The 8886-nt window shown below is 34.5% G+C and overlaps 1 protein-coding gene across 1 annotated transcript in view; it reads left to right on the top strand.

Moving 5' to 3' along the window:
- The window catches only part of FOXP2 (forkhead box P2), a 624182-nt gene that overhangs the window by 42952 nt on the left and 572344 nt on the right, over positions 1 to 8886 (top strand). The window contains exon 4 of the mRNA XM_055590318.1: positions 6366 to 6510. The gene's annotated coding sequence lies outside the window, so the exon portion shown is untranslated. The remainder of the gene's footprint in view (positions 1 to 6365; positions 6511 to 8886) is intronic.

Genomic DNA, 8886 nt, shown 5'->3' with positions numbered 1-8886 from the left:
ATTGATGCTGATATTACTTGTGCCCTTTTGAAGACATATGATTATTAGTTTTGGAAGTCTGATATGCTTATTTGACCCTGCAGTTATAATACAAAAGTGAAATATATTTAATGTGAAATTTAAAACGTTGTGATAGCATTTTGTTGTTGTTCAGTCATTCAGTCATGTCCGACTCTTTGCAACACCCTGGATTGCAGCATGCTAGGCTTCTCTGTCCACCACCATCTCCCGGAGCTTGCTCAAACTCATGTCCATCGATTCAGTGATGCCATCCAACCATCTCATCCTCTGTCATTCCCTTCTCCTCCTGCCCTCAATCTTTCCCAGCATCAGGGTCATTTCCAGTGAGTCAGTTCTTCGCATCAGGTGGCCAAAGTATTGGAGCTTCAGCTTCAGCATCAGTCCTTCCAATGAATATTCAGGACTGATTTCCTTTAGGATTGACAAGTTGGATCTACTTGCAGTCCAGGGGACTCTCAAGCGTCTTCTCCAACACCACAGTTCAAAAGCATCAATTCTTCGGCACTCAGCTTTCTTTATGGTCCAGCTCTCACATCCATACATGACTACTGGAAAAACCATAGCCTTGACTAGATGGACCTTTGTTGGCAAAGTAATGTCTCTGCTTTTTAATATGCTGTCTAGGTTGGTCATAACTTTCCTTCAAGTAGCAAGCTTCTTTTAATTTAATGGCTGCAGTCACCATCTGCAGTGGTTTTGGAGACCAACAAAATAGTCTTTCACTCTTTCCATTATTTCCCCATCTATTTGCCATGAAGTGATGGGACCTGATCCCATGATCTTCGTTTTTTGAGTGTTGAGTTTTAAGTTAGCTTTTTTACTCTCCTCTTTCATTTTCATCAAGAGGCTCTATAGTTCCTTTTTGTTTTCTGCCATAAGGGTGGTGTCATCTGCATATCTGAGGTTATTGATATTTCTCCCGGCTATCTTGATTGTGCTTCATCTAGCTTGGCATTTCACCTGATGTAATCTGCCTATAAGTTAAATAAGCAGAGTGACAATATACAGCCTTGACGTACTCCTTTCCTGATTTGGAACCACTCTGTTGTTCCATGTCCGATTCTAACTGTTGCTTCTTGACTTGCATGCAGATTTCTCAGGAAGCAGGTAAGGTGGTCATGTATTCCCATCTCTTTAAGTACTTTCCTCAGTTTGTTGTAATCCACAGAGTCAAAGGCTTTAGCATAGTCAATGAAGTAGAAGTAGATATTTTTCTGATGGAATAGCATACTCTGAGGTAAAACATACAAAAACACTGTTATTTTCTAATTTTGATTTTTGTACTCATGTTCAGTTGCTCATTCATATCCAACTCTTTGTGACCCTTTGGACTGTAATCCACCAGGCTCCTCTCTCCATGGGATTCTCCAGGAAGAATACTGGAGTGACTTAACCATTGCCTTCCCCAGGGGACTTTCCCAACCCTGGGTTAGAACCCACGTCTCCTTCATCTGCTGCTTTGCAGGCAGATTCTTTATATTTTCCTTAATGGGAGTTAGTTATTTTCAAATATAGTTAGACAAATTGAATATTATATGTGTATATTTATTTTGTCATATAAATTTTAAGTAAATTTGGCTTGTTGTGTTTTCAAAAGGAAAGTGAGCTCAAATTCCATCTCTGTCACTTACACCCTCTGAGATCTTAGATAATGTACTCTCTTCTATGAATCTCTCCTGTAAACTGTGGAGGGTATGCCAGAGGCACAAAAAGTCTTCTCTGTTAGAAGACCCAATCACTAATTAAATAAATAAATATTTAGGTATATATTTAAGAAAACTTATGTGTTCTTGAGTAAAGAGAAGGTTTGAGATAGTGAGTCTGCCTCAAAGTTCATTTGGGTTTTTCCATCCATAACAGATTAAGGAAAGAACTAAATGAACTTTTTGAACACCCCAATAAAATTCTGAAGACATGTAAGCCATAATTAATTTGAAGAAGTATCAGAACCAGAGTATTCAAGTGAAGATATTTAAGAGGCAGTAGAGGATAAAGAACTGAGCCAAAGAGAAGATGGAAAATTTTATTCACAACATGTTTTAGGCAGTAAAATTAAATAGCATGCTTTTCTCAAAATGTAAATGGATTGTATATCAAAAGATTTTGTATTAGTTGTTCAGAATTCAGACCACATTTTCCTTTAGGAACCTTGTTATACATGACTTTTAGATCACAGGCTAGCCCTTCAGTTTTAGTGTGAGGTCAGAAAGAAGTGCTTTAAGTCCTTAGAGAGCTTAATATGTTATTATATTTATTATTTTTAAAAATACAAGGTTTGTTACTAAATCTTAAATTGGATCTCTCTTTGTTTCTCTCTCTCTCACACACACATATGCACAGCTTTTCTGATTTCTCTTGAAAATTTACATTTGGCAGGGCTAATACTGCATTCCTGTGGAGCAAATGCTGGATTATGCAAGTAATCTGATGGTGTTTAAAAGCTACCCCTTTAGAAACTTTGCCACAGTACCCTACAACTTTCTTTTGTTTTTCAATTAACTGCTTTACAGATGATGAGATGGTTAGCTAACATCACTGACTCAATGAACATGAGTTTGACCAAACTCCGGGAGACAGTGATGAAGGACAGGGAAGCCTGGCATCCTGCAATCCATGGGGTCTCAAAGAGTCAGACACAACTTAGTGACTGAACAACAACAGGCTACTTTACACTTTTATCTTTGGATATTTTGTTTGTGATCCTCATGATGTATTTCATGTTTATCTTATTATTCTTTCTAGTAGTATTTGCCTTGAAACCTGCCCACTACCTGCAACAATTTTTAAAAATGAAACATGCTTGGATTACAAATAAGATACCGGGAACAGACTATGTCTCATTCTAGTGGGTTTGGTTTCCTCTACCCAGCCCCCTTGTCTTCTGCTGCCTGTGAATTCTTGTAGAACTTCACTTTTTCCTTAACTGTTGGTTGTTCCTTGGTCTCTGAGTTAAGACTGCGGGATGAGGGGAGGGGATGCAAGATTGTGTATTCAGTAGGAACTTTAAATCTGCAGGTCAAGAGAAAGGTGTAGGCTGGATATAGCATCACTTGCAGCAAGTTATGGTTATTACAAGAACTGGAGTGCAGATTAGGAAAAGAAGAGGACTAGAATGAAGTCTTGGGAAACTAACATTAAGGAAATAGATGGAAGAAGAATAGGAACCAGCAGACAATGAAAAAAGGAGGTCTGAGAGGTAAGAGGGGAATCAGGAAAGAAGGGTGTCGTGTAGGCCAAAAGGGCTTCCCAGGTGGTGCTAGTGGTAAAGAACCTGACTGCCAATGCAGGAGACGTAAGAGATGTGGGTTCAATTCCTGAGTTGGGATGATCCTCTCAAAGAGGGCATGGATATCCATTCTGGTATTGATACCTGGAGAATCTCATGGATGGAGGAGCTTGGCGGGCTATGGTCCATAGGGTCTCAAAGAGCTGGAAATGACTGAAGCGACTTGGCACATGTAGGCCAAAAGTAGAGTTTTAAGAAGGAAGGAATGAAAAAATAAGCTAAATGAATTAGAGAAGTTAAGCAATCTAAGAATTAAGAAGTCACATTTTGTTTGGTCAGCTAGGAGGTGATTCCTATACTGATGATGAAATGTTCAGCTTCAAGGATGTGAGGATTTAGTAAACCTTTGACCATCTGTGTGAATGTATTGATGTTAAAAGGATAAAATGTTGTTCATTCCAATCTTAGTAAAATTCTTTTATCATGTCAACAGCATCATAGAAAACAAGAAAATGAAAAACAGTAACTTGATAAAAAGAAATAATCATAGATGAATTATAATTAATTATACTTTGGAAAAATATATAGAGTTATCATCTAAACTGGGACACTTTTGAAAAGAAAAGGGCTAGCTTTTAATAACTGAATTAAGTACAAACCTCATCTATCCTAGGCAATCTGGAATGGATATTAAATCTGATTATATAGTTCACATTTTTTGAGTGCTCTGTTCCAGACAGTGAGATGAGTTCTTTACTAGCATATCTGATTTAATGAGTAAGGATTTCAGTTGCCATCAGAAGCAATTGTTTCTTTGTAAATACTGAATTCACTGACAAAATTGTGATACATAATTTTGATGTCTTTATTGACCTTAACTCTATATTTAAAAAAAAAAGATGGTACCCATTATACCAAATTGTGTCCTAGGGAATGGGGAGATGAAAATGATTAATGTATAGTTCTAATTGTTAATAATCTACTGATGGAGTTGAGAGAATCTGGGAACAAGAGTAAAGTGTCATGATAGTGTAGTTTCTGAAGACCCCAACTAGTGTTTTAGTACATTATGTTCTGTATTTTTTAGGGTTCAGATTATTGTGTGTTTGAACAAGGTAGAGTTTGCTTTTTGTAAAAAGTTTTACCAATGGAATAGATAAGGTATAGTTAACTGTATATAAAAGTGATTTTTTCTCTATCATAGAAAGTATATTCTATGTGTATGTGTGTGTATATATATATATATATATATATGTATGTGTGTGTATATACACACACACATACATATATATATATATATAGAGAGAGAGATCAATTCTTTATAGCAAAGGAATGCATATCTATATCTTTAATGGAATTTTAGTTGAACTCACACTATATTCTGTGAAGGGTCTGGCATATTTCTCTGACACATCAGGTAGATATGTGTGGCCTTAATTAGCATAGGTATTGCTATAAATGACATGTCATTCCAGGACAACAAAAAGTGTTTGTTACTGATGTCAATCATTCACCCTTTGTCAGTTCAAAAGGCTTCCCTAAAGGAATGTTCATTGATCTTGCACTGATCCAAAATACAGCAAAACCATTTCTGTGTTCTTGAAACTAAAGTAGGACTACCTATGTTTGAAAAGCCATATGGAAATAGTCATATAGAATGTATGTTGATAACCTTTAATAGTAAGATTATTGAGTTATGCCAAGATTAGTTGATCTTTCTAAAACAAAGTATACCAGTTTTCTGTAATCCTAAAATCTAGCCTTGAATGAGTTTTCTCCTTCAGTAACATTAATTTTTGATAGTCAGATTTCTGTTTGTTTCACCAGAAATAACTTTGTGATATTCCAGGTAAATGATTGCAAGTACCACTTACACTGGTTAAAATCAGCAGAGGCTCACACAAGTTCCAATTTGTGATTAGATGGATGACTTAAAGAAATGCTTCTGCCCACATATATTTTGTTTTTTTTGTATTTAGCAATTATGATATAGCTATTAATGGGCTTCATTTCTTTACTATACTGCCACTATAGTTTTTTTTTTGGGGGGGGGGGAATAATAATCACAAGTAAAAGAATCTTAAATTTCTGAGCAAAAACTGACTTTACAGTGCTAGCAGACATGTTTCCCCCAGCTGTATTTTATTTCTGATTTTCTCTAAATGTCCCCCCTACATTCTAATTTATTATTTAATGGAAAGCAATATGAATGACTTTAAGATAAGGCAACAGTGTGTGATCCAGAGTGTGGCTCAATTTGAAGACATTTATCTTAATATTTCATTTTAATGAGGCAGAAAATATCCATTATTAGAAAACTGCAGTTTGATAAAGTTTGTAGAATACAATTAATTCTCTTAAAGTTATGAATTTTCATACCACCAAAGGTCAAACAATCATGTATTATGTTTCTGTGTTCTTGTGAAAGTAAGATGTATTGCATTTTTACATTGTATAGATTCCTTAGAGAATTAACATAAAATCAGATTAAAATGTCCTTGTGTCATATACTTTAATTTGACCAACATTCTGTTAGAATAGCAGTTCCCAACCTTTGTACCATCTTCACAGTTTATACTCTAGATTTCTTGCCCTGCCTACAGATTCTTTACTGTCTGTTTCTGGTCGGTCTCATGCTCTTGAAATCATCTTTTTTATTATTCCATTAAAATTTTTTAAAATGGATTTTCCTTTACACTTTTCTAATCATCCTGTAATTCTTTAGCCCTAAGACATTAAAATGAATGAGTAAAAATATTTGATACCTAATCGTCTCTGCCAGTCCATTCAAACTCATGGATTTTCAAAATTATGTTAAAGTCTTTTAAAAATACATTTGAGCAGGCTTTTGTAGTCATTTGGATTTTGAATATTAATTTTCTCTTGCTATGCTGCTTAGCCATAAAAATGAAAAAGAAGATAGATGTGGGTTTCTTTTAGTGGTGTTAATTTAAACTACTTGATTTATTTATTATAATATTCAACAATGGCGATTCCTATTTTCTCTGTTCACTTCAGATCCAAAGGAAAATAATGAGAAACCCCCACCCCCCAGGACAGTAAGAAAAAAGTTTGATGCATTTTGTAATAATTGATTAAAAGTATAATTTCCCCCTAGATCAAACAAATAATAGAAGTCTGTTGAAGCTTTGTCCTGACCTATTCTGGAAGTAGAAGAATACCCTGGAGAAAGGAGCATTGTAAGCACAAAGAATAAAACCCCTCAATCCTGGGAGAGAGAATTAAAGTCTAACCCTCCAAATGTAAGTCATCTGTACTCTATGTTTTCCATCTCTGTTTTTGTGGCTGGCTGCTCAGGTGTTAGTAGAAAAATATGTGATGACAATATTCTTTGCATTTGTTTTTCTCTACAAAATATACATTTGTTTTGGTTGGTAACTTAAATTTGTATTTGTGTTAGTGTTTTCTAACTAATATAAGGTGATGCTTTACAATAATAACACTCAATGCAAAATGGATTAATTTTAATTTTATCTTCTGGCAGAGAACTGTTAAGAATTTTGAGAGTATTCTGATGAAAAGAAGGTAACTTCCTTTGATTTAATATGTGCATTTGTGCCATTATAATCCCTTTATGCTCTAAACTTTGATTCCTTCTTTTTCTTTTATATTTCTTCCTACCTGAGAATAAGACTATCTTAAAATATCTATTTAAATCCACCTTTCAGTAAGAGAGACAGTAAGTCCTTTTTTCACTTTGCATGGTGAAAATGAATCGGACTGACTTTGTATCCATACTATAAAAATATATAAATTTTGTCAGCTTAGTGTATTGGAAAGACTGATTTCCTGTTTTGTTAGGGAGAACTTAAAAGATGTCTGTTAATGATTTTATAGAAACATAGAATTCAGTTGCTATTCAGAAATTGGTAGAAAGAATGATGACTAAAGGCAGGACTTGTTTTAGGGAAATTATTTGGGAAGAAATTTCTTATCATCAACACCTTTATCTGGAAAGTTACCTCATGTATCATCCTTGCAATAAGGCAGTTGATATGTGATATGATGGCTTAACTGCCAGAAATTTGACTTTTGTTTAATAATTGATTACCTTTTTCATTTGTCAGTGAAAAGACTCAGTGATAGTATATTGTTTTCATTTTAAAAGGTCCAGAGTATGCAGTAGATAATAAATACTTAAGTGTTGAATAAAACCAGATCATAAATTCTCCCAGTTATCACCAAAATTTAAATATGAGTCTTTACAGATTTTGAATGTGATATTCTTAACCACATAGCATCTGACAAAGTTGTCAAAGAAGTCTGCAGTGAGAATCCCTCATCATTTCTAGGTTCACGTTTAATCTTATTGTTTGGAATGTCTGGTAGAGCCAGGAAACACTGTGGCCATTCCTGACATCCTATACTTGTGAGTTAGAAATCTTAAATTTAGCACAAACTATGCATAAAAAATAAGTCTTAGAAGTTCAGTTCACAATTTTTCATCATTGAATTAGAATAGACAACTTAGAGAAAGACTGCAAATATTAGTATTGCTTTCAGGACATAAAACAATTGCTTTTCGCTTAAAACTTTTTTATAACCAAAAATTGTGAGGAAACTTTAAAAAGTTATTTAAATTTGATGGGTTGGTAGTGAGCCATGTACTGATTTGAGGCTGATTAAGAATTGGAAAGCATTGTCATTCACAGAAAAAAATTCTGATCTTCTCTACAGCTATGAAAGTATAATGTATAGCAACAGTAACAAGGTTGGATCTCCTAAGGATAATGTTGATTAAAAACATCCAGATCTAAAAGAATGAATGCTGTATGATTTCCTTTATATGAAGTTCCAAAGCTAGACTTTGGTGTTTAGGGATGTAAGAAGTGATTATAACAAAATAAAGATGATGGTTAAGTTCTAGGTAGGTGGTTGAAATTGAGGTGAAGGTTCTAGGACCTTCTGGTGTTTCAGCAGCTTTCTGTTTATTCACTAGGCTGGTGGTTGCATAAATATTTGCTTTATACAAAATCATCAGTGAGAAACTAGATGTTTCTCTACTAAGACTGCAAAGTAAAATGTCCCCTCTTAGACATCCTATTCAGTATCATACTGGAAATCCTAAGTAGTAAGATTAAAAAAAAGGGAATTAAAACACATACAGATTGGGGAGGAAGAAACACAGTTGTCTTTTTGCAGATGACATGATTATCTATGTAGAAAATCCAAAAGATGATTACAATATTGTAGATTACAACAACAATATTAGGAAAACTACAAAATTCTGATGAAATAAAATTAAATATCTAAATGGAGAGATATTCCATGTTCATAGATAGACATACTCAATATGATTATAATGTCAGATCTTATTAACTTGAAGATTATACATTTAGCATAATCCCAGTCAAATCCCATAAGTTATTTTGTGAATATTGATAAACAAGTCCTTAAGTTTATAGGGAAAGACAAAAGACCCAGAATAGAAAAAAAAAAGTCAGAAGACTAACACCAGCTGACTTCAAGACTTTGTTTAAAGAAAAGACCCTGATGCTGGAAAGATTGAAAGCAGGAGGAGAAGGGGACAACAGATGATTAAATGGTTGGATGGTATCACTGACTCGATAGACATGAGTCTGAGCAAGCTCCAGCAGTTGGTGATGGACAGGGAAGCC

Source organism: Bubalus kerabau, chromosome 8, assembly GCF_029407905.1.
Source record: "Bubalus kerabau isolate K-KA32 ecotype Philippines breed swamp buffalo chromosome 8, PCC_UOA_SB_1v2, whole genome shotgun sequence".
Taxonomy (NCBI): domain Eukaryota; kingdom Metazoa; phylum Chordata; class Mammalia; order Artiodactyla; family Bovidae; genus Bubalus; species Bubalus kerabau.
Note: the sequence above shows the minus strand (reverse complement) of the source record. Positions and strands in the feature narration are given on the sequence as shown.